Here is a 27,500-nt window from a genome sequence, read left to right as displayed (position 1 = left end):
TATGCCCCAAATGTAACGGCATCACACCGTTTCCAAAATGCGGGCTTATTTTAATAATGCTGATTCTACCAGTGAACTCAAACCCTAATGCTGTTTTCTGTGTTATGCTTGGTCAAGGACTTCTCAGTCTTTATATTCTAAGAAGCATGTAGCTATATTTGCCTACTTATGAAGATGTTCTGAACCATCAGATGTGGTGCTGTTAATGGAGATCTCTCCTCACTGCACCAGGCAGCCACCACATAAAGACCACAAGCACTGATCATCCCCAGCCAGGAAGAAAATACTGCACCCCACTTCCAGTTAAAAACACCAGATTTGCTTAGCCATAGACTTTATGGGTCTCTGTAAAGTTCACTCATAAATCCCTCGTGGCAGTCAAAATCCTTCCTGGAGCAGATAATTTACCTGACTTCTCTTTGCTCTTCTTTCTCCTCTGCTGTTGCGGCCATCTTATTTCTCCATCGTACAAAATGTTCCAAATATTCAGCTTGTTCTCAAGCAGAGGGACTGGCCCCGGCACGGCTGCTCTGCAGCACAACACATGGCTGCATCCCACATGCAGCATTAGCATGGCACGAGGGCCACCGTGGCTGTCAGGACACGTGCATGTAACAGCATAACATAAAGTTTTATTTGCGTTATTATAAGGGACATAGCCTGGCTTTATGGAGCGGGCTGTGAGGAGCGCAGTGTGTGCTTATCCACCGGGTGCTCCCCACGGCACTGCTCTGGGGTGCGCTGGGGCAGCCCAGCACCGACGTCGCCTTCACGAGGAACGTCTGAGACCCCACAGCGCAGGGCTGCTGCCGGCGCCTCGGGGACGTGGCTGTGCCACGTGCCAAGCGTCCCCCAGCACCCGGTGCTTGGCCCGCTCCCCACGGTAAATCAGGCGAATGAGGTCTCGCTTTAACACTGCAAAAACACACACTTATGTAAAAATATGATCAAAGTTTTATACATGTAGAATTTCCTAACAATAAATCACATAAATGGATATCTACACTGGGTAATAAAACTGAACAGATTCTAAACTGATCGGTAAAGTTGCTCATAAATTGTTGTTTTTTGCAAGCTGTAAACAAAAGCTGTATAAATACCAAGTGAGCCTTATAATGTAACTAGGTACACAGAGAAGTGCTCCAGCTGGTCTGTTTTCAGAGAAAATGCACTGTTTTTGGACAATGTTTGGAACTCTTTTGTTATTGCCCAGCATAAACATTAGATCTGCTGCTTGATATACTGGCAACAAAGGGAGAGGAAGGAGCAGAAATAAATGCTGCCGACTTTGTTGTCTCTCCTGGTTCTCCTTCTTGCAGAGGTTTACACGCCATTATGCACCTCACTGTCGTTTGACGGGGCTGTGCAAGGCACATCCCTTCTCTGTACTGTCGGCATTTTATTTAATTGCATTTCAACAAAACAAAGAAAGCACATAGATATTCACGCAAACCATGCACTAAGTGTAATACCTACCTGATAGGGACAGAAACTATGCAGGATTCCCAGCCCTGAAATCACATACAAACACACTGTAAATTCTCATCTTTTTCTAACACCCATTTCAGAACTAAACAAAAATGATCATTTTAGCTACCTGTCTGAAGGAGACATACACGGCCAGGGAGACCCAGCGTGGGACCCTGAGGTCAGGTTAACCGCTCGGAGGACTTCAGACCTGCCAGGGAAAACCCTCTCCCAGAACGGGTACTTCAGGTGGTAAAGGCAGAGATGTCAGCTTTGATTTCAGCTAACAGAAAGGAATCTTTGGATGGATAAGCTCCAGGACCTTTGAATTAAATGAAAGACCAGAACACTCTACAGAATGTCTGCAATAACAGTCTCTACAGAAAATTATGAGGAACTACATAAATCCACCCTCTTCCTCTTCACACAGGCTCATTAAAGCAGTACTGACTCTCTGGGCAGCTATAATTCTGCTGAGTGATACCCTGGAATCACCCTGTCAATACCCAGTGGTGTGCTGCCTCTCCAACTATCTGTGCCCCTAATATTCCTCTCTTTGATGGGATTTGCTGACCTTTAATCTGATGCTAGTTTACTCTCATCACTGAAGTGCAAGTCAGAGAGCAATAAAACGGCAACCTCACTGATTCAAAAGGGAGAGCTAAAGCGCCACTAACTGTGAATCTAACCTTTCGTAATGGCTCTCCCCTTAAAAGGGGAAACATGAAGTGCAAGGCAGCTAAAACAAACAATATTTAATGCTGACTACAAGATTTATTGCAGCCCTCTTTGCATGGGTATTAAATTGGAATTTCAGGGGGCTGTAAACTGAGGAAGAGGAGAGGGACAGCGCTAAAGGAGCCACAGCCCTGTGCAGCATCTTCCTGCGCCGTGGCACCGCTGGCACCAAGCGGAGCAGGGCATCCGCAGCCAAGATGGTTGCGGCGTGGTTAGCAACACAGGGATGGCCAGCTGGAGCAGACTGAGCAAAGAGCCCTGAGCCCAAAGGGGCCAACAGACCCCGAGGAGCACAGGAACATGACAAGAGTGACCTCCGACCCCGATGTGAGGGAGATGCAGGTGCAGCCATGCATGAACATCCCCTCCCAGGGAGCCCAGCTCCAGGCCCACGTGCGCTGCCGAAACACAGAGCTGCCCAGCCCCTCGCACCACCCCGTGCCGCCGCGTGATGTGCAAAGCACCCACAGAGTCACCATGGCCCTCAGGCATGGGCCGGGGCCACCGGGAGATGAGAGGCCTTGTGGTGCTGGGGGGGTGCAGGTGAGAGCCACCCACCAGGACAGGTCTCTGGGCACCAGGTGGTGGAGGGGTCCAGCTGGGGCAGGAGGAGGGATGGGTGCAACCGGTTCCTACCATGGCGTCCCAGCGTGGCTGAGTGCCTGCACCAAACAAGCCGATAAAGGACACAAATCTCATGTGTTGTGTATGCACAGATCAATAGAATACACACTGAAGTCACATCAGAAAGTAAAAGAGAAATTATTGCATAACAAATTTCTCTCTGGCTCTCTGGGGAAAATAAAGACTGACAGCTTTGGGTTTAACAGGTGCTGCTAGAAGATGAGCTACTTATTAACACTGCTAGGAAGGAAAAGGATGATAAAAACTATAATGTGATTAATTATTTATGTTTACAAGCATGATTTTTAAGAGTTACAGTTTGTCACGCAGATCTTGTGGTCTGGTCCGACTTGGCACATCACACCCCAGAACACGCCCAAGGGGGTCTTCACAACACGCGCCACAATTAGCAGGGCAGCAGAGCACAGCCCACCGAGGCATGCTGCGTGGTCCCGCAGCCTCCACCCCACCTCCTCAAGCATTCCTTCAACAAACACATGGGAGTATTTCCATGGGGGAAGAGGCTGAGTTAAAAGTTTCTCTGAAGCATAAAAGCTAGAAAAACTCTCAGCCGTTCCCCACCTGGTGTATTTCGCTTTGCTAGGAGGATTGAGGACAGGGGTGGAGGCTGGGGGCTCTGCTCCTGCAGCTCCTTCCCTCGAGCTCGGAGCCGTTTCTGGCCGGGGAGGTGACAGCTCACCTGTCCCAGGCTGCTGCGTGGGCGCGCAGCGGTGACGAATGCCGCAGCCCTGGGTCCCACGCTGCGCAGCCATGGCACGAGCATCACCAAACCCGTGGCAGATTTGCATGTAGCAATTACTGCACAAACAGCACCCACCACTCTTGAAAAGAAAATTGGGAGCGTGCATTTGTAGAAACTCACAAAGACTGACTTTGTCAAACCTAACAGGCACTGATCAGGGGAGAGCTTTTATAAGGGACACTAAGAGATGTATCAGATGAGAGCAAGGCTGAATACAAAACAGTATTAGTACAAAAAAAGAACAAAGAAAAGGCCTGCTCCGCGTAAGAACTGGTAATACATTAAAAATTTAAAACCTGGCACGACAAATCTGGATACTCCCTGCAGAAGACAACTGATATTAATGAACAGGCCTGTGCATTCATTGTCTGGGATCCCAGAGGAAAAAAATAATGCTGGTTACACTGAATTTTTTAAAGAGAAATTCTTCTCTGCACAAACAGCTCCTCCACCAAACCACCGGATTACTCCTGGCAGTTTTAACCTTAGAAAGCGTCTAAAAGCATTCACCTGCCCAAGCACCTGATTCACCTGCACGTAGCTCATTTCTCAGTGTAATTCTTCAGCACAGGACTTCATCAAAGCCCTGCTTCCCCCGCTCGCATTTATTTATTCAAGGAAAAGTACATGCTCGGGCTTTGCTCAGCCACCCCTCTCAGCCACAAATAAAGCAGTTTCCTCAAGACAAAGAGGGTTTTGGTCTCTGTAACATTTAACCTGACAGCGCTGCAAGAAGGGTGAAGAAGCGACAGCAGGGGGCTTCATTGTGAGGGGGTCCCGGGGGCCGCGGGCCCAGCACCTCCACAGCACCGGGGCTACACAGGGCCCGGCCCAGCCGGCACCAGAGGGCTGGCTGCTGCGGAACACGGGGAAACCTTCTGCCCCTGCTTCCCGCTGGGTGTGGGACAATTATTTACTGACTTCGTCCTTGAATTGTTCAACATTAATAGAATACGGAAATAAAACTTTCCTTTTTAAAGAAAGGGATGGGTTACTTGTGGAAAAGAGCACCAGCCGCCCACGGTGACTCGCTGGAGCCCCTTTGAATGCCCAGCCTCAGCTGAGGGATTTTGGGGGCCACCTTTGTTGCTAGGAAACGATAACCAGAAAGTTAGGAAATGTCAAATAAGGCACATACTTCTCCAGTGACAGACACAAATACCACCACTTGTCTCGGCTGTAATAAAGAGCGAGGGAAACCGTCCATGGGCATTTCCACTCAGTTGGCAAGGCTGATGCATGGGAAACTCCTCCAAGTTGTGCCATGACCCGAGCAGCCCCAAAGGCTACCCATACAAAATGTGAAGAGTGAAAACAGAGCTGACAGCAAGAGGGCTTCCGCTGGGAGCGAGGACTTGGGCAGGGTCTCAGGCCGTTGTCCCTACGGCCACGCTGCTCACGCTGGCCCCGGCTGCTCTGGGGCTGCCCGAGCCCCGGCTGCTGCTGCAGCTCTTCCAGCCCGCGTGGCTGCTTGGTGCAGGCAGCTTGTGAAGCGCCCCACCGCCGGCAGTGCTGAGTGAGGCCTGGGAATGCCCAGCGAGTGCCCGAGGGCGGCAGGGCCCGCTGCCACGCGTGGCTCAGAGGCCTCCCGGGCAGGCAGCACGCCCAGGCCAGGCAGGGCCGCTGGGCTGGGATGCACCGACAGCCTTCTGCTCACTGGCTCCAAATTACGTCTCTTCTCTGCGAGGCTTTGGGTACAGTGTCACAGCCGCACACTTGAGTGCACACAACAAGCAAAATGCTCATTGTTATTGCTGTCGCTGCTGCACTCCTTAGGTGGCTGGGCGTTTGGGTGGAAACCTACCTGCCGGCAGCAGCACGCTGCAGAAGGAGCTGGGAGTATCGGCAGTTTATACCAGGGTCATCCGTGCAACACACAATTATGCTGGGGTGAACTGTGTTATAGGGAATGCCTCAAGTTTTAAACTGTCATTAGAATATCGTGGCCTGATTTTAACAATACAGCAACGCTTCTAATGATCTTTAAGGTAATTCGCTATTCAGACCCCAAGCAAAAGATGCAAATGTACCACTGAAAGCTCCTTATTAAATACCCACAGGCTACAGTTCTGTACAATAAGTGGTCCAGGTCTTTTTAGAACATCCTAATTAGATGAACAGAGATGCAGAAAAATGCAAAAACAGGTCATGCAGCAAAAATGTTGGGGGAAAAAGAAAGCTGCAAAACAACCCCCCCAGCCCCTCATTAAACACCCCTCCCCCAGCCCCCTCTCTTATTAAAACCCTGGCAGCGTGGTGGAGTGGAGCCACCGGCTTCCAGCCCACCACTGCCCCAAAATAGAGGTGACCGTTATTGTTAAAGTTAAGTTTTCAATTTATTGCCAGGGATATGTCTAAATGATGATATAAATAATACTATGAATAATACATTAAGCAAAAACCCAATCTGAAATTAAATTTGCCTTGGGTTATCTCTGTTTTCACTATATACATACAGAATTATTATGCACTAGGCAGGGAAAAAACGCTAATATCAAGGTAACACCTTTTCCCCCTTTGAAAGCAGCAAGAACTGCTTCGCCTGAAAAACTGCTGCCTTACACCAGAAACATCAGGACAGAACTTCCCTTCCCCCTGAAATAAGGCAATAAACCTGAAGACAGGTTTCAGGACTGATTGGAAAGATTCCCTTCTGCACGACTCAAGCGGAGATGTTTGCTTTGGCCTGGTGCGTCTGCATGCAAAGAAACGTGCAGCATCATTTGCAGGTGCTCTGAGGTTCATCAGAACCTCCTGCCTGGCCTTGCTGGGATAATTTACTTTCAGTTCTGGGATCTGGTCTTACATTTATTTGATCTTTATGTCTCCAATTTAGCTCGGATCAGTACCAGCCCTTTACTCACTGGTTGTTCAGCATTTAGCACTGACCTTGCTTTGATTTCCAAAGCATTCCCACCACAGCCAGCGTAAGCAGAGCAGGTACTAGCCAGGCTCACATCATGCAAAATCCAGACTGGATCTGGATACCGGGCAAGGGAAAGGAGCGCTACAGCAGGAGCTGGGAGGTGAATGGGGCACACAGCTCCCTCCCTGACCCTATGCCAAAACTGCAGTGTGATTTTAGACAAACCACTTCTCCCCACGCCTCGGTTTCTTCAGATGAAAAGGAAGACCAGAGGTAGTTAGGTCACTCCACAAAGCTAGGAGTTTTCCCCTTTTCAGGAAATCAGCCCTGTGCTGCATGGTGCTATGGACAGAAAAGTCCTCTGCTCACCTTTCCTTTGGCTCCCCTCCCTGCACTGTCCTCCTTCCCCGTGTGGAAATCAAGACCTCTTTCCCCTCTGAACACAGTGCCACAAGGCAGCACAGACAGACTGGAGATCTTCTGAACTCATGCCTCTGTCCATTGGGTCCTTCAAGTGACTCTCCGTGCCACAGGGGACATGCATCCCACTGTCAACCTGCTGCTAGGGCACTTCAAATACTGGCACAATAATGCAAATTACGGCAATTCACAGGTTGGTTCTGTTATGTGAACAGAAGATAAAAGGCAATAAACTGAGACTGAAATATTCATTTCTTGAATTCGCTAAGAGAGAAAACTTGAGTGACCAATTACAGATTTTGGGAGACCACAGCATGGGCAATCTGCTCTGCTCTGCTGCTGTGACAGCCTGCCAAAGCACTGTCTTACAATCTGGACTACTTGGGTGACGACATTTGCATTCATTGTATTTCTACAGGTGTTTCCACAATGCTAAGCACAAGGTCTCTGGTGCCAAGGCTTCTCTTTCTGCTGCCCTGCCTGGGGAAAGAGAGACCCCGACCTCTCCACTCACGGCAGCTCAGAAGGGCAATGGGCATCGCCTCGGCTTTCATCTTGAATTTCTGAGCCTCGCCTGGGAGTGACGCTAGGAAATATATGGTTAATGCACTAATTACCATAATTAAGAGTTGCCTATTTAATTATAGCTGAGAATATTAATGCTGTAACATTTGTTGGAGTGCAGAAAACAAACCTTTAATGCACAGACTTTGTTCGCAAACATCTAATGGAGCCCTCCTCCACTTCGCTTGGTGCTTCAGTGCTGACACAACAGCGATAGGTTCAGATTGAAGAACTTGTCAGCAATCAGGCAGGAGGAGGCTAATTAGCTGGCAGGTTAATGAGTGTGATGGCTCTTGACAGCATTTTGTTACAGCCTCTACTGTATTTAAACAATAAATGATTATTACTTAAACACAGTGGAGACAGTCTTATTAGGAGAGCTAGACCATATATTTATTTTCATAAAAATTAGACTAATTCCTTAGTGTAAAGAATAAAATGTAAAATTTTGGCAGATTACAGTCTCACCTCTGAATCTCTGGGGTATTTTGCTAGAGAAGGACAGCAAAGGTTTTAAAAGTCCTTGTGCTCTCCATGAGAAGCCATTATACAATAGCACCAAATGTCTGAATCCTGGGTGGCTATAAAATACAAATGGTAGTGATGCAATTTAAAGAGCTATCTTGTTTTCCAGCCATAACAAAACACATGCATAGCAAATTCTTCCCCATTTTCACCCTTTATTTTTAGCCTTAGCCCCCATGTGCAGTAAGTGCCGGGGATTCTCCATCCCCACAGCCTTCAGGCTCGGATCGGGCTCTCTGTTTTCCCTCCTTTGGTAACTGGGATTTGAAAACAGGTGGTGAAGTAAAGGAATAGCTCTGTGGAGAGATTAACCCATTTCTCTGGCCAGTTAAGGGGGGAAGGGGGACATCTTACAGCACTCTTGCAATCCATAAACATAATGAGAATGAGAAAAGTGTCTACATCCAAAAAAATCTGAAAGCACATAAATACAGTGCCTTTCCTGCAGAAAAGGCAGGTAGGAATGAGCCACTGGCTGTAGCCTGAACTGTATTTACAGGACAGGCAATTGCAAATACGTGTCCAGAAAAACCTTATCTGAGGAGAATTAAATTGAATCCATAGCTGTGTAATAATAAGGGAGGGTTATTTCAATTTAATATTTAGTGTTCCCTAGGAATTTGTACATAAACATGGAAGAAACAAAAGGCCTCACCTGCTGAGACTAATACCATTTTCGAAATTATTTTTGCATACATGAAAATGATTTGTGCCCCTCCGTGCTGCTGCTGAACATGTGAATAAAAATAGAAAAGGCGGTGAACTCCTGAAATCCTGTCTAATCCTTAATACCGGACCATATATATTTAAGACTCAGACACCACGGGCCGGGCAGCACACAGCAGCAGCACCCCGCGGACACGGGCGGTGCCCGGCCCCTCCAGGCAGCACCCACGGAGCGCCCTGGGGAGCCCGGCTGGGGACGAGCCCGGCCGTGGGCACGCCGCGTGGGAGCCGCTGCCACCCGGCTGCCCCGGCCCCACGCAGCGCTGGGCGGTGGGAAGAGCAGAGCGGCCGCCCTCCACGGAGCGCCCTCGGGGCCCTGGGCGCGAGCTCTGCCTGCAAAGCACCACCTGAATGCTGAGCCCCGTCCCCGGCTCCTGGCATTATAAATAGAGCACGGAGACGGCTCGCTTGCATCACCCGGCATGTGAGCATTCATCACGCGGGAGCCACGCATGGCCTGCGCATCAGCATAAAGCACAGAGTCACGTCAAGCCCAAATTAAACCTGCGTTTTGCAAGCTTTGCCAAAGACGGCGGACTCTTTCCTTCCAGACCCGAGGATCTAAAGATCACACCGCTCTATTAAATATTGATGGGTTTGTAAATACACGGAATTCAGCAACCACAAAAAACTTTCCATACAAAGCTTTTGAATGCCTCAGCTTGAAAAGACTTATCTAAATTTTATTCTCTTACATTAAAATATTAATAGCGTTTGATAGGGCAATTGTAACCCAATACCATTCCAGGAAAGGCTGGCATCTGGCAAAAATCACCAGACTCTCTAGCTGTTTAAATGAGAATATTCTTCAGTCTGAAAAATTATTTATAGAGGGTTTTTTTACTACCCTTGTATACTGCAATGTTATTTCCTTTCCCACACACTAGCAAAGTCCATTTTCACAACTGCTATAAAGCGGCATGTTCACAGCTAGTAAAACAACTCAATAAATAGCCTCACGAAGCTATAGCTGTCTCATATCCTTTCCTCAATAAAAACAGAGGTGAACTGCTTATTTTCAGCAGCACACTATAAGAAGACAGAAGCATTATGACTGCTCATACATTCTGACTATCATTTGCCACAAGCTATATCTGTCAGCATTAAATAAAGCTGCATTATAAATGTAAACAAAACACCCACATCTACAAAATGAGCTGTCCGCCATTGCTAGAGGCATGAATTGAACCCGCTTATTGACTCAGCTTGCTCTTTTTATTTATTCTTCTACAAAGACACGCATTTACTTTACCTTACAAGCATAGTGGGTTTAGGGGCGGTAACTTGTCTCCTTCACGAGCTGAAAAGGCAGGTTGGTGACAAATGCAGATCTTAATGGGAACACCATTAGGTGGGCAAACATTGAACTATTATTGAAAAACTGATTTATTTTAAAAGGTTATCCTAGACCAAAACACTACATCATAAATAATTTGCAGGATCAGTCAAGTGAATTTATACTTATGATTTTTTTTTAAAAAAGGTAATTCATTGCAATCAAATAATAATGCCAGTTTGAGAGGAATTACACTCAAATATCAGCTGCTCAGAATTTACAGTCTGAAGAGGTTGAAAGGTGCTCAGCTCTACAGCAACACACATCAGGCTTGTTCACTGACAGTAAGTTATACATCTTTCTTGAATGGAAGAAAGTTCTGTCCCTGTCAGACAAAATTCACCTTTGCACAAGGCCAGGACAGCACTCGGGCACCAGCAGCTTCCAGCAGAGGGGGGCACGGGTGGCCATGCCCCTGGCCCCGCCAGGCACCCTGTGCCCACGGGGAGCAGCCCGAGCCCAGCCGTGCCCCGGAGTAGTGCTGCACTGGGGTGCTAGAGCCTGCAGGGCCACCCAGCCCAAGGAGACCCTGTGCCGACATCAGGGTGCAGAGCTTGGGGAAGTGGAGCACAAAGGAGCAGGGGATGGCAGGGACATTGTGCCCGCACACAAGGGCAAGGAGCATCTGCCATGGGAGAATGGGACCAAGACCTGCTGTGTAAGATAGATGCAGAGCTGCTGGCGCACTCAGAACCACCATAAGATAACACAAGTTGTATAAAAGTACCGTGTGTTCCCCAATTAATAACTGCAATAAATTATTTATATAGATATTACCATTTCTGCAAAGAAGGGAGAATAATTATAAATAATGCATTGGACAAGACAGAAAGGATTCTTGTTTCAAATATTGTATATAAGAAGGAATAGTTTTGCAAGAATTGCAAACAAATCACGTGGTCTCATTTCTCAAGCTGGACTGCAAGGTATATCAGCCTCTGGACTAAATCTTGAAGTAGTGGAAGTGCATATTTCCTGTAATACAGGTAGCCATCGAAGGAGTTTCCATAGTATTCCTACCATCTAGCTCTTCTCTCTCACAGTTTATAGTAAACTGTGTTTTGAGATATCTTTTCTTCAAAGTGGGACCACAAACAGTGCTGCTTTGACTTCACATAGGGCAGATTTTGAATCTAGGTCTCCAAAGGCCTTGCAGTTGCCACGCGATGCTGCACTGTCTTTCCTCTCCGCAACTCCAACAGAAAAATTCAAAGGTGACTTCAGAAAGGAAAGGGAGAGTGAAAGCGTTAAGTTAAGCAATTGGATGATGTTGGCACAAGTCCTCTCGTTACATGGGGGCATCCCTCATGAATGGACAGGAACAAGTGTTCCACTGTTTCACATCATCCATCCTTCCAGAGGTAGATATTAATTATTCCTGCTTTTCCATTTTAAGATAAGCTTGTTAACAAGAAATTATAGGGTTGCTCAAAACAGCTATCCATTGGGTTGCCTGAATCAGAGTTTATGATGTTTACAGAGAAAAAGAAAATCAGTGTAAGAAGTAGCAGAGAGTAATTAATGTATTGCAGTGTGGAATTTCCTCTTCCTACCTCCATTTAAATCAAATAAAGTTTGGCAGTGCCAGAGTAAATCAAGGGGCAGCCACCAGGGAGAGAGGATCGGCAGAGGCATTAGAGCCAGATCCAAACCTGTGCTTCACCCAAGCTCCTACTATTATTACTTGTGCAAAGCAAATATTCAGCCTCCAACCCTAAATCATTTCAATTCCTATTTCCAAGTATAATTTAATCTTTTTCAGCGACACTTGATGCTTACTTCATCACAGCATAATGACAGATTAAAAAGTTGTTGAATTAAATATTAAAGAGGACTTCAGGCAGTTCTGCATTTTTAAGGAATAACACAGATTGGAGATGAAATGAGAAGCCCAAATGCATATTTTATTCCAAAAGGAAAGAATACATATATTTTTCCTCCAGGCCACCTACTTTGTAATAAAACATAGGGCAGGTTTTTATTTAGTGGATAAAAGCATGATATAGTATTATAGGATTCATATCACTGTAAACTGGTACCATGCAATGGTGTCAAAGCTAATGACACCATATGATCAAACACAGTCTTTTGTTAAACATATATATGTATCTGTACTGCATATCTGTACTGTATATAACTCTATATAGTCATTTGCAATATTTTCATTAGACTACTTAAGCACAATTTATTGACTCTCAGATGTGAAAGTTTATCTTGTGATGACACCTCCTGCACAGAATGACACCAAAGCGTAGAATACAAAACATAGTTTAAGCTATTATTCTATTATTGAAATATAAATCATTCCAAGGAAAATTATGTCAGTATATGAATAAAAAAGTCACTTTAAATTTCAACTGCAGTTTAAAGTGTCTGAAAGTCTTGAAGATAAATAGAGACGACAACAAGTTTTGAACTTTAAAAGAAACCTCCATGTTTTGATGAAAAAAAGTCCCAAACTAATTTATTGTAATACAATATTAGGAGCTCTATCTTTTAATATCAAAGTACCAAAGATCACATCTTTAGTATTTTACATAGATATTAATATTTTTCCTTAGAAACCATATACAATGCCTTCAATAGCTGTATCAGTGTTTGGGTCACAAATTTTGCTTTCATTCTGTGTTATAAATGATACATACACATACACAGACGGCAGAAGAAGAATCTGAAGAAGTCTTTGCTGTAAAGTGAGTACTGCAAAATCAGAGGTGTCATCTGAATGCAGTACAGGGCGGGCATCATTGTCAGCACAGCTCCGATGCAAGAACTGCGTTTCGCACACAGACACCCACGGAGACGTGTGGGAGAAGGGGACGCAGGGGGGAGCGGGCTGCCCTCGTTTGAACGCGCACGTACTGCTGCTGGCGGCTGACTGCTGTGGGCCGGGGAGGGGGGTCAGTATCTACCACACCAACACAGGCACTTGGGCTTTCTACGTTCATATTTCCATGTGAAGCGCACTCAGTACAGCAGCCAGTAAATATTTTCACATATGCTTTCACATCCCCTGTTTGTGGTATTAGGCAAAGCAGTCTCTGGTATTTTAGCGAGTGTTTGGGATGTGGGCTGGCGATAGGGAGGCTCGGTGCACTTCCCCATCAGCAGAGACCTCCATTCTTGGCAGCAGAGGGGGTGAAATTCCTGAGGTGAAATGAGCCATTTTTAACCATTTGTCCTGGCACCAAGAAGAGCAATTTTGCTACGGCACTAAAGCCTTGGACACTGGAAACATACGAAAAATCACCAGAAAATAAATACACAAAAAGATCCCTACTCTTGCCTGGCGGTGCCTGCAGAGGCCACCCGCGTCTGGCTCACCCCGGCCCCGCCACCCCACCGTGCCCACACCACGCACACTGCCCGCCCCACGCACACCCGTCCCCGGGGTGCGGGTGGCCCTGCGGCCCCTCTGTTCCCGGCCTGCCCGGCCTGGCAGCAGGCCATGCGGGGCCGACATTGGCAGGGCCCAGGAGGGGAGCGAGGGGGCCATGGTGGCCCAGGCCACGGCCTTCCCGTCAGGCCAACTCGGGGCTGGCATGTGCTTCCCGATTAGTGGGATATTATTAATTATTATTGCCACTATTAATACCAAAGGGATCTTAGCTGTCTTTTTGTCAGCGCAACCACTCTGCCTTTAAGTCATTAAGCCACAGAACAATAACGGCGGGCGAGCCGACAAGAGAAATGCCATTGTTCCCTCTCCCAGGCTGAGCGGCTCGTCCTGCTCCCATGTAAATGAACTTAATGCTCTTCATTCAGGCGCACTCGGAGGGTTCTCATTTACTGCCTCTCTCTCTGTGACAGCATTTTCTCACCAGCCCTGACTGCATAATTAATGCAAATGCAGCCTTAGTGTCATGAGCTGGGCTCCTTTGGTTTACTTTGGTACGACACTTACAGAGGAATATTAACTAGAGAAAGCAGCATCACAACAGGGGTGGAAAATCAGCCTGTCAGGGACTCATTCCAAATGCCACGAAAAGGAGAGCGCCTTCAAGATTGTTTCATCAAGGTGATTGAGAACAAAAACTACTGAGGAAAATTCGAGCTTACATTTATGAGCTTCTCCACATACATTATTTATATCACCAGAACCTATAGGAATGTTATTTCCAAGCACATATTTGTACAGAGACACTGTTTGGGCTGAGAACTGGAATTAAACGTACACACACACCCCTCGCCACTGATCACAGGTAACCCGAAGCACTGCCCAGGAAAGCTCCTTTGTGCGTGCCTGCCTGCTCGCAGGAAGTTCACGGGCATTAGGATTTATTCTAGTACAACTCTACACACGCTCGTGCCTCAGAAAGGTCAGTGAGCCGTATACCCGATAGAGCCCTTTGCAGGGATAATCCTGCATTTTAATCCCGCCTGTTCCAATCAAAATTGGCTTTGTTGTTTTGTTGTTGTTGTTTTGTTTTTTCCTTTCCCAGTAAACCGACAGCCGTTCTACACTAAATACATGAGAATTAAAACAGAAGAGCAGGATTCAGCTATCTGTACTTTGTACCAAACATTGCAATGAGAGCATACATTTTTCCAACAGCCATTCTGGATATGTTTATTCAGATTAATTCTCCTTGTATCCTACTACCAGATAGTACACTGTATTATATTTCTGATCTGTAGCAAAAGTAAATTTTCAAGCAGGTTTTTTTTTTTTTTTTTTTTTGCTTTTTTTGCTTTACTGCATCTTCTTCAGTTACACAGAAAGACACCTCCTTTTTCTAAATCTGGGGATCTTTGCATAATCTTTCTTTATTGCCTAGTGCTTTCAGGCATGCTAGCACTGGTCAGATCTTCTGAGAATGCTGTCCTTTCCCAGCTGCTAATATTATGGCTCACAGAAATATGCGTCAGATTCCTTTCTCCTCCTCCCCCCATCAGTGCTAATTTAAAAAGCGTGAGAATTTTAGCAGTAATAAGAATGGATTCTGCTTATCTGCCCTCCCGTGTTGGGAGACTCTGGGTCATCTTTTCAACCTTTTTCATGTGTCTGCAAAGTCTGGAAAATGAACCTTTTTTGACTAGGAGGCTGAGATTTTCTGCTGATCCCCCAAACTGAAACTTTAACAAAACCAGCATCCAGCATAGTAAAACCTATCATTAAATCCTAAAAACTGATGATACCCCTACTCCTGAATCAGGCAGAGCTGGTTCTTGGTTTGTTTATTCCCCAGCGAACAGACAAATCAAATGCTGCCAGAGGACACAGACTGACCTCTGGTAACTCAAGTAAGGGTGATCATGTTCTGTCACCTGCGTGCCTTTGGACTGCACACAGTGCAGTCACAATCCCTCTTTGTCTAGGACTAGTGCCCAAAATGAGCGCAGCCACCCTGAAGAGGCCCTGTGAAGGAGATCTGTATGAGAGGGAGCTCCAGGGCTGCGGCAGTCGGACGCCGCGGCTGGGCGAGCCCTGCGACCGCAGCTACTGGGGTCAGGGCTGCACAAGCATCACCGATCTCCAGCACAGCAAGTGGCACAGCTAGCTATGGACAGAGCTCAAGTGCAAGTTGCCTCCATTATTTTCTCTCTTTTTGCAGTCCCCTACTCCCAAAAGCATTCTGTGCACCCCAGACTTCAGCGTTTACCTGTGTTACTGCTGTTAATGCAATTAGCAGAAGCAGCCGTGCTGCGAGCGGCCGGCATCCTGCCCGGCGCCGTGCCACCAGCCCCTGGCAGCGCGGCCGCCCGATGCCCCAGGCAGCAAGGAGTCCGGCTGCCTGGGCTGGGGCGCTGGTGGCCCAACAGCCCCTGCTGCCAGCGGCCGAGCACAGGTTTAATTGAAAACATGGTAACTGAAAATAATACCTTTATCCCCTCTAATATACCATACAACTGAACGGATCAAAATGAACATGCCAGTCAAACGGTTTATTTTAGACAGGAAACAGCCCCGCAGACCATTATTACAAATTAAAGGTATTATATTGAAGTCATTTTTAATCCCTTATAAATGAATAACCCTTCTACCAACATTAAATCATTTTCTTCTGCAGAAGTCACATTTCCTCTCCATGGTGCAGGATATATTCCCCCCGCGGATCGCGGAGCTATCCTTCCATTAGAGCCGGTGGCGGCTGATTACACCGCACCAGGACTCATAAAATTCCCACAGAACTCGCACTTGCGTCTTCCCAGGGCAGAGCTGCCTTATCTCATCCATAAGCAATAATGCCACTTTATTTTCAGTAATCAGCACGGAGATGATTATTTAGACTCAGTCTCATAATCCTCCTTGCACCAGCTACGAAAGATCTTGATTTGAAATCTGTAGTCGAGAAATTCCGCCTATTGCAAACATGCAACGTGGGAGCTCAGCGCCTCCAGTGCGGCCGGTGCAGGCAGGCTCTCTTGGCTTATTTATATTTGTTAAGCTAGACAAAAAGTAGAACGCGAGTCTGAGAAAAGAGCAAGTTCAGACAACTTTTAGCATCAACTGCACAATGTCCATTTCGGCACAGCTCTAATAGGGCATCAATATTGTCATTTTAAACTCGGGATCAGTACACAAATGTGCTATAAATGGGAAAATCCCTTGTGATACTAGTGTGAAACATGCAGCTCATTGATTTTGTTCTTGATGGTCTGCTATTAAACTAGCGAACATGCTGACCTTGTGTGCAAAGGCAGAATAGTGTGCATGCAACATAAAGTTGAAAAACAGCTTTAAAATGACTGTTTAAAACTGTAGACTACAAACCTTAAAATATAGACAAGCATTCCATAGTTTATTTTAAATTGGCAACCACAATTTAACAAGCTATTCTAACAAAGGATTAGCATAGCATGTGCTTTTCTTTAGCCATCAATTATGACACAGGGTAATGCAGGGCACAACTTAAGTGTCAAATTACAATATGCTATACAAAACCACTTTACAACACTGCCTTCTGTTTGCTTAGCAATTACTACAATGCACACTGCTTGCCATGGAAAGCCTTGGTCAGAATACTTTCTGAGAATTATTCGACATGTGCATTGCCTAGAGATTACAAAACATTGGCCGCTTCTTTACCATATTTTAACCATTTAAATGAAGAAAAAACACACCAGTATTCATTCACTTTTATTTATTTTTATGCTCTACTTTCAAATAAAAATTCAAGCACAAATCTTCATTGCAGATTCCATTAGATAAAGATTTTTATTTTAATAAATTTATTAAATATTGAATATTTCCATAGGATGAAAACAGCAATTTCCATTTAGCTCAATGACAGTTTCAGATACTTGGTCTGTTATTAGGCATAAAATTAACAGTTTTATCAATTCCAAATATGGGATGATTGCACGAAGATACTGACGTATGCAAAATATACAATGCTAAGAAGATGTGTGGATAATTTAGCATGATTTAAAATCTTATCTTCACATAAATCAGTCATACTTACAAATTCTTGCTTTATGATTTGAAAAAATAATATGAATTATATGTATTTTAAATAAGAAAGTTTTTATTATCCTTGTCACGTGAATATAGATTGTATTTCATGTGACTAGGGAGGGGGAGCCCCCTGTTTTAGCTATTTTTTCTGTTCTGCTGTCCTTTCTCCTGCATTTGCCTAAAGGCTCTCAGTAAATTACACTCCAAGTAAATGACTGTAATTTACCCGTTGAATTCCCTTGTTCAGGAAAAGCACACACCACACATTCCAGCGTTTCCACAGCTCAAATTTACCATTCTCGATGTCAAGAACAATCCACGGGCAGTAATTTGAAACTGTTTGAGCCTTCAAATAAGGGAAATTAGAAATGTTTTGAGAGCTAAGATTTTCAGTGAGGAGATAAAACCTGATAAAATCTGTAACAGTTCAATTCCTTCTTCTTTATATTTATAAACAGGGCATTAAATGTACTGTTAAGCCAGTATCCTGGTGCCAGCTCAGCTTGGCCAACATTGCATAGGCAGCATTATTAGTAATAAAAGGAAAACATTTTTTAATGAGGTAAAATCTTTTAAAGGCCTAACAATGAAAATAAATGGAGACGACCTTACAGAGAGCAGAGAAGCAGCATATGACGCCGAAGTCCCCATCCCGCTTACCCGGGCGGTCAAACTGCCCGTGACTCCCGTCCGACTGGAATTTCCCCCGAACTCCCACTTAGGCTTAATTCAGCTATTTGTTATTCCACGTCTCTATCCCAAGAACGGTGCTAAGGCTGTACAGCTGGGCAAACCTCGAAATTAAAATATTCTATAAAACGGGATTTTAATTAACATCTAGAGCGATTAAAGCTGAGAAATCCATACATGCTCATGATGAATTATCCCACACGGCAGCGGGGAATGTTCTGGGCCCGGTGACGGATGCGCTGCACGACCAGACACAAATACCTCCCTTCGCCTTGCCACGCACAAAACCCCACCACTAGCACACTCAATAACCACAACCGCCTATTTCGCTCTGTCTAAAGGCAGGTTTTCATATGGTAAAACTGTTATAAATCCTCATTATCCTAAATAAAATTACAGCACTTTAAACATTTCCAGGGAGAACATTCTCTCTTCTAAACAACTACCTTAGCGAGTAATAGGAAGCAATATGGTTGCACTTGTGTCACAGTTGGAAGTCTTTTTAAACTGTCGCCCTGCTAGCAAACCAATTCTACATATTAAAATGAATGGATTGCTTATTTCAAGGGGAAAAATCATTTATAAAATCAAGACCATTATTAAGATACTGTGACTTATTTTCACTCCAAAGTGCAGGAGAAACAGATAAATGCAGCAACCTATGCACGCTGAAATGTCTTTTTTTTCTGATGCCACAATTTTCTTTTTCAAATGAGTCATCCATGCGTACAAGTAAATTAAAAATTGATCTAGGTCCCACATACAAGGAGCTGAAGTTTTTACACGTTTCCATATTACAAACAAGTACAGATCTCACAAACATCTGTCTACAGGCTTTTATTTCTAAAATGTAAGAGATCTTCCTCCCGTCTTCCCCGCTAGATGCTCACACTGTGCAGACACCCAAAGGCATACATGCAGTATTTAGGCTGGGTAGCTGTAAATGTACCTGACCTGCAGCAGATTACTGTACATTTTTAGCGTGTAATTGGCTGACCTCCTCATCGGTTGTCGTCTTAGTCTGAAATAATACCCTGGCCTGGCCATATCGCCTATTTATTCAGGACCCTTTAACAGATTAGTTGTTTGGATTAAATCTAATCAGAGGTTCAGTTAACACACCACAGCAGGTTTGGGAGCGTGCACCTTGTAGTCACTGAGTAAATTATAGGAACCCTATAATTTGATGAGAACATGTGGGCATTTTTCCATAAGCTCATAAATTACTGATTGCTTTTTGTAGGTTTCATTGATACTAATGTGTGCTTCCCTCCATGTCTCTGCCCCAGATTGTTGCTGGCACAAACATCGCCACTTGGAACCCTAGTAAATTACTGAAACATGTTTAATCATGAGGTTTAAAAACTTTGCACATTAATGATGGGGAAAGGCTGCTGCTCTTGAGCTGCAAAACAGCCTCGCTGTGGGTTGCCCAGAGCAAAAGGCTTCTAGCACAGATCTGCTTTCAAGTACAATGGAGTTGCTCAGGATTAGCAGGAGATGTTCTCAGATGAGGCTTTTCTGTCTGCAAACTCTCGCCTGCCAGCACTTCCATTTCCCTCCCACTTGGTCCCACTGCCCAAACCAGCCAGCAGACACTTTGCACACACTGTTCCTTGCACAAACCTCATTTTAGTGGAGAAGGCAGCTAATAATAAAGCAATTAGCTCCTCAACTAAGAAAGTGCCAGTTCTGCCATTCTTTTTTTTTTTTTTTTAAATATTGAAAATTTCTCCATTTATTTCAAGCCAGTTGAAGGATCTGTTTTCATAATTGCAAACCTGGATGAATTGTTTCTAGAAGTTGAACCATAGCTGATGCCAGCAGAACCTATGAACGCATAAAAGCTTCAGTTTCTAATGTCACTATCAAGCCAAAAACAATTACACCCATTTGAATTATGGCAACCAATAAACTTAGATAATCACCATATGCAACATAACATTTTGGCACTTGAACTAAAAACTCTTGTAGACAACTATAGATTGCTGCTAATGTTGAGCGTTCTTGTCCTACCCAAGGCTGCCAATAGAAATGCCAAAGCTGCTGAATACTGCTCATCCTCGTAATGTTGTCAGTGAATGGCACATTCACACAGCCCCCAATCCTCTCTTCCCAGGCATGGTCTTCTCCAGCTGCAGCTTAATTTCCTGTGACTTGCCTAATTACTGTAATTAAGGATTAATTGCCATTAATTATTCACACATAAGCTCATCGCAAATCATGGGGTAAATGTCTTATGAAAGCTGCCATACAAGCCATGTATAAACACACTGGGATGCTCCAGGCAGGAGAATCTATCACTCAGCCCTGAAGCAAATCTCTGTGCTTCTCTTACAAAAACAGCTATAACTCTCAGAAACTCGACAGTCTTTCCAGGTAAGCATTAGGTTACAAAGCATGTTTTCCTGTGGAAGCCACAACGGTTTTATTAGTACTATAAATGCTGTTTTATCTTTCCAACTGCTATTTTTATGTTTCCATTTTTATTCTACGGTGCTCAGTTTAGGACAAGCATTTGCTCGGAGGAGAAATGTTTGCAGTTGCTGCTCCCCCACCCCGCTCGGCGGCGTGCGGCTGTTGCGGGGTTTGCAGCGCGGCGCCATGTGACTGGGATCAGCACGCCAGCAACAAAAACCAGCTCCAGATCAGCTGCGGGACTGAGGTGGAAACCCCCGGTGTTTCCATATTCCAAGCTAGCAAAGCCAGCGTTTGCATGCTGAGAGTGCTCAGCACTCAAATATCCGTTGAGAGGGCAGACTGTCCTGCAGCACAGGGCCAGGAAAAACACTGAGCCCAGCAAAAACAGTGGATGTGACAGAGAACCAAATCGGGAGCGCTAATGAAGTGAGCCCAGCATTACGCTAGCTGGCTTGATGGTTCCCCTGCTTTAATTTATCTGCCTTCACCATCCACTTTCAAAGCAAGCTGAAGGAAGAGGCAGGTCCTTTGTTAGTGTACCAACGTAGCGTGGGACATCGGGAGCATGGGACGCAGACTGGTGATGGGTAAACAGCAGCGGGAGAGGGCACCCTTCCCAAAACCCTGCGCTGCTGTCAGCTTCTCCCAGCCCCTTTGATACCGGGTTTAACACCGTAAGAATTTGATTTAGCACAAGGAACCGCAGTGGTGGTGCTGTGGGGTGCTGCGCAAAGAGTCAAGGAGATACTACATCAATGCTATGCGTTACCACCGAAACAGTGCCCCAGGAAATTTAAGTATAAGCAGGCAGAATGTTGTTCTAATTGTTATGTTAGTACCTTCTGCAGCAAATTAATGCATGAAACATTTTCATTTCGGTACATAAGTTTGTGTGTGTCTGAGTTAAACATTTATGTTAATGGACCTTCTGGCAGATCTGTAATGTTTCAAATACTCTTGTAGAACAGCTTTTTCTAAATACATCATTTAGCAGTTCTTTCCCCATTTTCTACCTGATCTGGGGGCATGCAGAAAGGGAAACTATTTCACAGTTTTAAAAACCTCCTGCTTGAGTAACTACAAAACTAAGCTGCATTCAGGCAAGGTAGCAATTAAGCCTGCACTGCCACTAGCAATGTAAACTGTATTAAAAAAAAAAATTAAATAAAAGGCACGCTAATAGCCAGCATATGCTCTGATCATAACACCCTGCATCGGCATGCTGCACTCCCCTGCTGCTGCGTGCGCTGGGCCCCATGCCCACTCCCACACCCCACAAACTGTGCCAACCCGGTGCACCCTGGGCTGCACAGGGCTGGTGGCCACCCTCCCCGTGGCACAGCTCCTGGACACTGTCACTGTGCCGGCCGCCCTAAAAACCCTGCCTTGATCTCCATCCCATAAATCTGCCAGGAGGACGCGCGCAGTGCTGGGATCGCTGCCAGGATCCCGGAGCGTGCCAGGATGCTGCCCTGCGGGGTGCAGAGTGGGGAAGGTGCCCGTCAGGCCGGGGGGGTCGGGGCACTTCTGTCGGGACGCACGTCGGGACGCTGTGCGTGGCCCCTGCAGGGCTCGGGAGGGGAGAGGGCTGGCCCACCGCTCACCCCCAGCCTGTGCCCGCACCTCTCAGAACCACGAGCGGGTCTTGGGCCGGCCCCAGCCCCTACGCGGCTCAACGCTGGTGCCCCCGATTGATTTCCCATCTCCGCCACCTCACCGCTGGGGCAGCTGCCCGGCTTTGCCATGTCGCTCCACATTTATGGGCTCCCAGCTCCCTTGATCTGGGTAATTAGGGTTTATGTGTTAATTGGAATAAATACAAAGGTGGGAGTCACAGGCATATATTTCCAAGCGCAGACGAACTGAAGGGCTGGTACGCGGGGAAGATGCCTTAGCAGACCAGTGCAGGCCCTGGCCTGGCCGTGCCCCACAACTCGGGGCAGGCTGGGGAGTGCCCCCAGACCGGGCCTGCCCTGCCCTGGGCAGTCTCCTGACCCCACTTCCTACACTTCCAGTGCTCAGTGCCCCAGACAACGGCCTCATGGGTCAACAGAGGCTTCCTCGGGAGGTGGACGTGCCGCATGAAGCAGCACAACAGCAGCACAAGATCGTCCGTGAGCTAACGCTGCCGGTGGTGTGCGGAACGAGGCCAGGGCCTGCGGCTGCAGCCGCTGCTGGAGGTCCTGGGGCAGGGGCAGGCGAGGAGGGGTCCCTGCGGGCGCCGAGCGCTGGGATGGAGCTGGCTGAGAGGAGCCGTCCCTGCTGCCCCCAGCTCCACGCGGCAGGGCTCGTGGTGCCCCGGGGGCAGTGCTGGCTCGGGCACCGGCCCCATTGCAGCCCTTCGCTGTAAATATGAGGATTTCTCATCCTCTGTCGGGGCTGCAGGAAGGGACCCGCCCCAGAACGATGTCCCATCCCAGCACGTGGAGCCGGAGGGAAGTTTGACCCGAGGCGTGAAGCCTCCCTCTCAGCTCATGTCCTGCTATCTCTGTGAAAGCAGCACCTGTGAAAAATGTAACTTCTCTGACAGGAGCACTATTATTCTTGAAATATGACTAAATGTTACACAGTAAAAGCATTTTCCTTCTTGAATTAATTACATTTCATCCCCTCCCTTCCCCCCCATTTCCAAGGTAAAGGCTTTAACTGTCCAGCAGAAGAGGCTCTCCTCTCCTGAGCAGATATGAAATTTGGCAAGCCTCATTTATCCTCGAATTTATAATTCAAAAGATGCTTTTGCTAACGCTTCTTGATAATGTTGCAGCAGAAATACAAGACTTAACTCCTGGTCATGGGAGGCAGAACACAAGTATTCGTATTCGTATCTATATATATTTTAAAATCCTGCTTTCAAATATTATGCGTTGTATGGCTTCCAAATCAGTTTAAACTTTCTTGGAAACTTTTATAATAAACAGTACTGCTACGTAATTTGATGTTTTTAAATGAAAGCATCCAAGCTAATCTATACAAATTAACAGATGTCCTCCTGAAACAGTTAGAAACAAAGAAATGCAGATGCGAACATCATCAGCATCCAAATGAGCTTATTGTAGGACCCTTTAAGGCACATCTGAGCATAGCTCCAGCCTGTAGTCTACCTTTCAACTTGCAAATGACAGTGTCACCAAACACTGTCCTTCCATCAATCAAGCTGGGTCATGAATATACAAAAGGCAGCAGAGAAGCTGGCTACCTCCTGCAGTTCAACTTGGCCTAATTATCTGGGCCTTTCTTTTTGTTCCCATCTGAAGGGTATACACCCAGTCAGCTGCTGGGCAGCCCCAGGCCTCATCACGGGAGGTTACGCACACTGACCCTCCTGCGGACAGCCAATGCAAGTTAAATGTGAGCACCAAATGTCATCTTTCTTATTCATCATTATAAAACTTCCCTCCCCGTTCAAAATACCAATCTGCTACCATTTTCAGACCCTCCCCCGCAACCCCTCCAAGCTGTCATTTCACAGCGCTCGCTGCCAGTTGAGTGAATTAGCATCCTAACTGATGTGCTGTTATTCTCCCGTGCATCCCTCGGATGCGTTAACTAATGACCTCCCCCGGAAAACCCAGCCGGTCCGCGGCGTCTCCTCGCCATTTGCACAGGTCCGGGTGGGCTCCTTGCGCACGCGGGAGCCTCCAAGGCTCTGCTGGGGAAAGCCGCGGGCACCCACAGGAAAAGGCCCTTCCCAGAGAGCGGCCCTTCACGTCTCATCCGCAGCAAATCGCTGCTAACACGCTGCTGTCATCCACCAGCGGCAGCGACAGGAGCCCGACCGCTCCCAGGGGGGCCCGCAGCTGCTGAGCCCCCAGGGTCACCGCGGCGCCTGCGCCAGCCCCGGGGCCCTGCCTCTCGCGGCGACGACCCGCCGGCTGCAGGGCTGCTGGCAACGCCGTCCATGGTGCTTCATTGGGAGGGACGCGCTGCACAGGCGGGTGCTGACCGGGGATGGGGGCACGGCGCTCGCGGGGCCAGGGGACCCCCCAGCAAGCAGGGTGCAGCACCCACACCCAGCACCCTGACCGTGACGCCCAGGGCTGCAGCGCGCTGGAGCCAACGGTGCCCAGAGCCCGGGGTGTTGCGGGAGGTGCCAGGCCAATGAACCCAGCGCGGTCCTTACAGGGCACAACCGCAGCACCAGGCTGGCAGGACCGGCTGTGCTTCTGGTGGGGCCAATCTGTGAGATTATGCAGAGACTAAACCTGGCCAGCACTTTATGTTGCATACTTCGAATGCTTCCTCTTTATAATAGCTCCGACTCTTCAGCAGTTTACTGCTGTCATTTACACTTTTTCCAAAAGATTTTTATTACATGTAAAGAATAAGCAAAAAGCCCTCTTGTCCTCCTGTAAAGCCCTGTCCGGCACGTGCAGTCCCCTGCTAAGAGCATCCTTGGCATGCAGGAGGGGGACTCCAGAAATGCAGGGCCAGCAGAGCCACGTTTCCTCTCGCCGATGCAAGGCCACAGCAGTGCAGTGGACGCGGGACAGTTTGCACGTCTGCTCCAGGTGCTCCGCGGGGCCAGCACAGCACAGAGGGGGGCTCGGTTACTTCTGGAGCATTTCTGTATTTCTGTAATTCTTCTACTTTGGTCGAAGGCATAAGCTTGGCTAACCACAGCTAACCCAGCTACACCACAGGGCACAGGAGCAACATTAAAATTGTATTTGGTAACAAGTGGCACCACTTTGCTCTGTTTTTATGGGTTGCACTTGCAGACGTACCCCGCAGTAATGCAGCGCGCGCTCCCTTGGTACTGGACATGCAGCAGGAGCAATGTGCTGGAAAGGGCCCGAAATGTCAGGGAAGTGAGCTTTTGGGTTTATCCCAAAGCTCATGGACTTTGCAGGGGGCAGCCCCATTGCCTGAGGTTTTGGTTGGAGCTAGCCCCCAGAAACACTGGCTTAACCTGCCGAACTTGTGAAGGCAAATGGAAGCGGTGGCTCAGGAAGACCTGAGCAGGGACAGCAATCATACAGGTGCACACAAATGATCGGTGAGCTTTTCTTGGTAATTTGACAATGTTTGTTAACACATAAAGTCTTGTGACAGCCCCCAAAGCAGTTGTGAAGTGGGCCCAAACTTTAATTAGGAGATAAAATAGCAGAGGATTTGCTTTTTCATACCCAGTGAGATGAGCAGCCCCTGGTAATGCCAGGACAAGCCAGGGAAGCGGGCTGTGTGCTGCCACGCTACAGCCTCCAAGGAGAGGGGGACAACTGTGCTCTGGGGCTGGACTCCCAGCGCAAGCAGAACAGGGCTTGCTCAGCACCCTGAGCATCCCAAAAATGTGTGAAAAGAAGCTGAAAGGCAATTCACGTATCTGAAATGCTTCAAGGCCTGAAGTTCCCCATAGGACCAGCGTCTAGAGTAGCAGTACTCTAGAAACATGGAGCAGTGAAAAAATTGTCAAATCCCCCTTTTAGAACTGAAATCACTTTATAGACTACCAGAGCTTGAATAAATGTGGGAGGAATTTTAATGATTCCAGGTATTTCCTGCCTGTAAGTGGCAGTGGCCGGTGCGAGGGCTGACCCCGGGTAACCCCAGCACATCCCCTGAGCCTGCTGCACCCCAGCATCTCTGGCCCATGCGAGGCGGGGCTCAGCCCCCACAGTGAACACACGCAAACACCTGCAAAAGCACCTCGGGCACAGATGTGAGAGCCATGACCCCGTGCCACCTCCCTCCCTCTGCCCAGGCTCCGCGCTGGCAGCAGACGTTCATGCGGATCTGCAGCCAGAGCCGCTCACAGAGCAGCAGGGAGTTAGGGAGAAGTTAATCCAGGGAATGACCTTTAGAAGGAAACTGTAGCATAGATAACTTGTCATATAGAAATGAAAGCAAAAATAAAATCTGCATCCCTGATTCCTTTTTCCTTTCAAAGCTTGGTGTCTGATTTTGCAAACTGTATTATATATGTTTACATTTCTATAAAGGCAAGTGCTCCTTGGAGGAGCAGCTTAGGTAATTCACATTTGCATCATGTGTAGCTATGATAAATAATAAATACATAGCTGATAAATGGTACTGTGCAACTGGAAGACCTATTTTTTATTGAATGGCTGACTAAATACTCATGTAAAAGTCATAACTTGATGCTTCTTTTACCCTGAGGCTGCAGTAATTTATTGTAGTAATTTATACAGGCTGCTGTGGTAAAGGGACAGTTTTAGCCCAGCCTGGGGACTGCCCCGTCCCACCAGCTCCTCCCTTTGGGTGCACGGGAGGATTTGACAGGGGACCTGCAGTGAGCAGAGAGGTTGGCGGGTCAAACCCGGTGCTTTAGGTGCAACGGGGCCACGGGACGAGGCCGGTGGGGACACCGGCTGCTCCAGCACCCCACAGTCCGCGCAGTGCCCTTGCACCATCAGCGCACAATTTCCCCTGCACACGCTGCAGAGCCACGTGCGCAGGCCCCCACGTGCACAGACCCCGCGTGCACAGGCCCCCACACCGTGGCACGCGCTCGCCCACACCCGTGGGTCCATCTCCCAGCCCTTGCCCCGCGGTGGGTACCCCCGCTCCTGCCCACCCCACCGCGACACCAGGGAACGGCTCTGGGGAGTTCACCGACAGCCTAAACCCTGCCACTCAAGCAGGAGAAATAAGGTTCATAAAGCACAGACCTAACGTCCAGCCTGTGAGACAGAGATAATAAATACTGCCGTGGGCAATGCCTGGAACTTCTCTTTTAAAAATGTGTGGAGGACAAAACGATTCCTCCCAAAACACAAGTGGGCCCCATCACTGCCAGCATTCCACAGAATTAATTGGAGAAGAAATTTAAGAAATATATTCCCGGCAATATTCTGCCTTTGATAATTTAGAGGCAGCCATGATAACCACTATTTGTACATGACAGTCATATGAAATAATAAACCTTGCTAGCTATAAACATTACCAAATTCTGACACTATTGATTTATTATGTCTAACAGTGACATCAAACCGAACAACTG

General features: G+C 47.1%; 1 protein-coding gene and 1 long non-coding RNA gene across 10 annotated transcripts in view; one reads left to right on the top strand and one right to left on the bottom strand.

Moving 5' to 3' along the window:
- Positions 1 to 27,500, bottom strand: part of PBX3 (PBX homeobox 3) — a 113,674-nt gene that overhangs the window by 28,013 nt on the left and 58,161 nt on the right. The gene's annotated exons all lie outside the window — the stretch shown is intronic.
- On the top strand, positions 19,853 to 21,470 carry LOC121057365. The gene is made up of 2 exons (XR_005813773.1): positions 19,853 to 20,497; positions 20,623 to 21,470. It is a non-coding gene; the product is annotated as an uncharacterized LOC121057365 (long non-coding RNA).

This window comes from Cygnus olor, chromosome 19 (genome assembly GCF_009769625.2).
Source record: "Cygnus olor isolate bCygOlo1 chromosome 19, bCygOlo1.pri.v2, whole genome shotgun sequence".
NCBI classification, from domain to species: Eukaryota; Metazoa; Chordata; class Aves; order Anseriformes; family Anatidae; genus Cygnus; species Cygnus olor.
The sequence above is the reverse complement of the archived record's forward strand: the minus strand, read 5'-3'. Positions and strand labels throughout refer to the sequence as shown.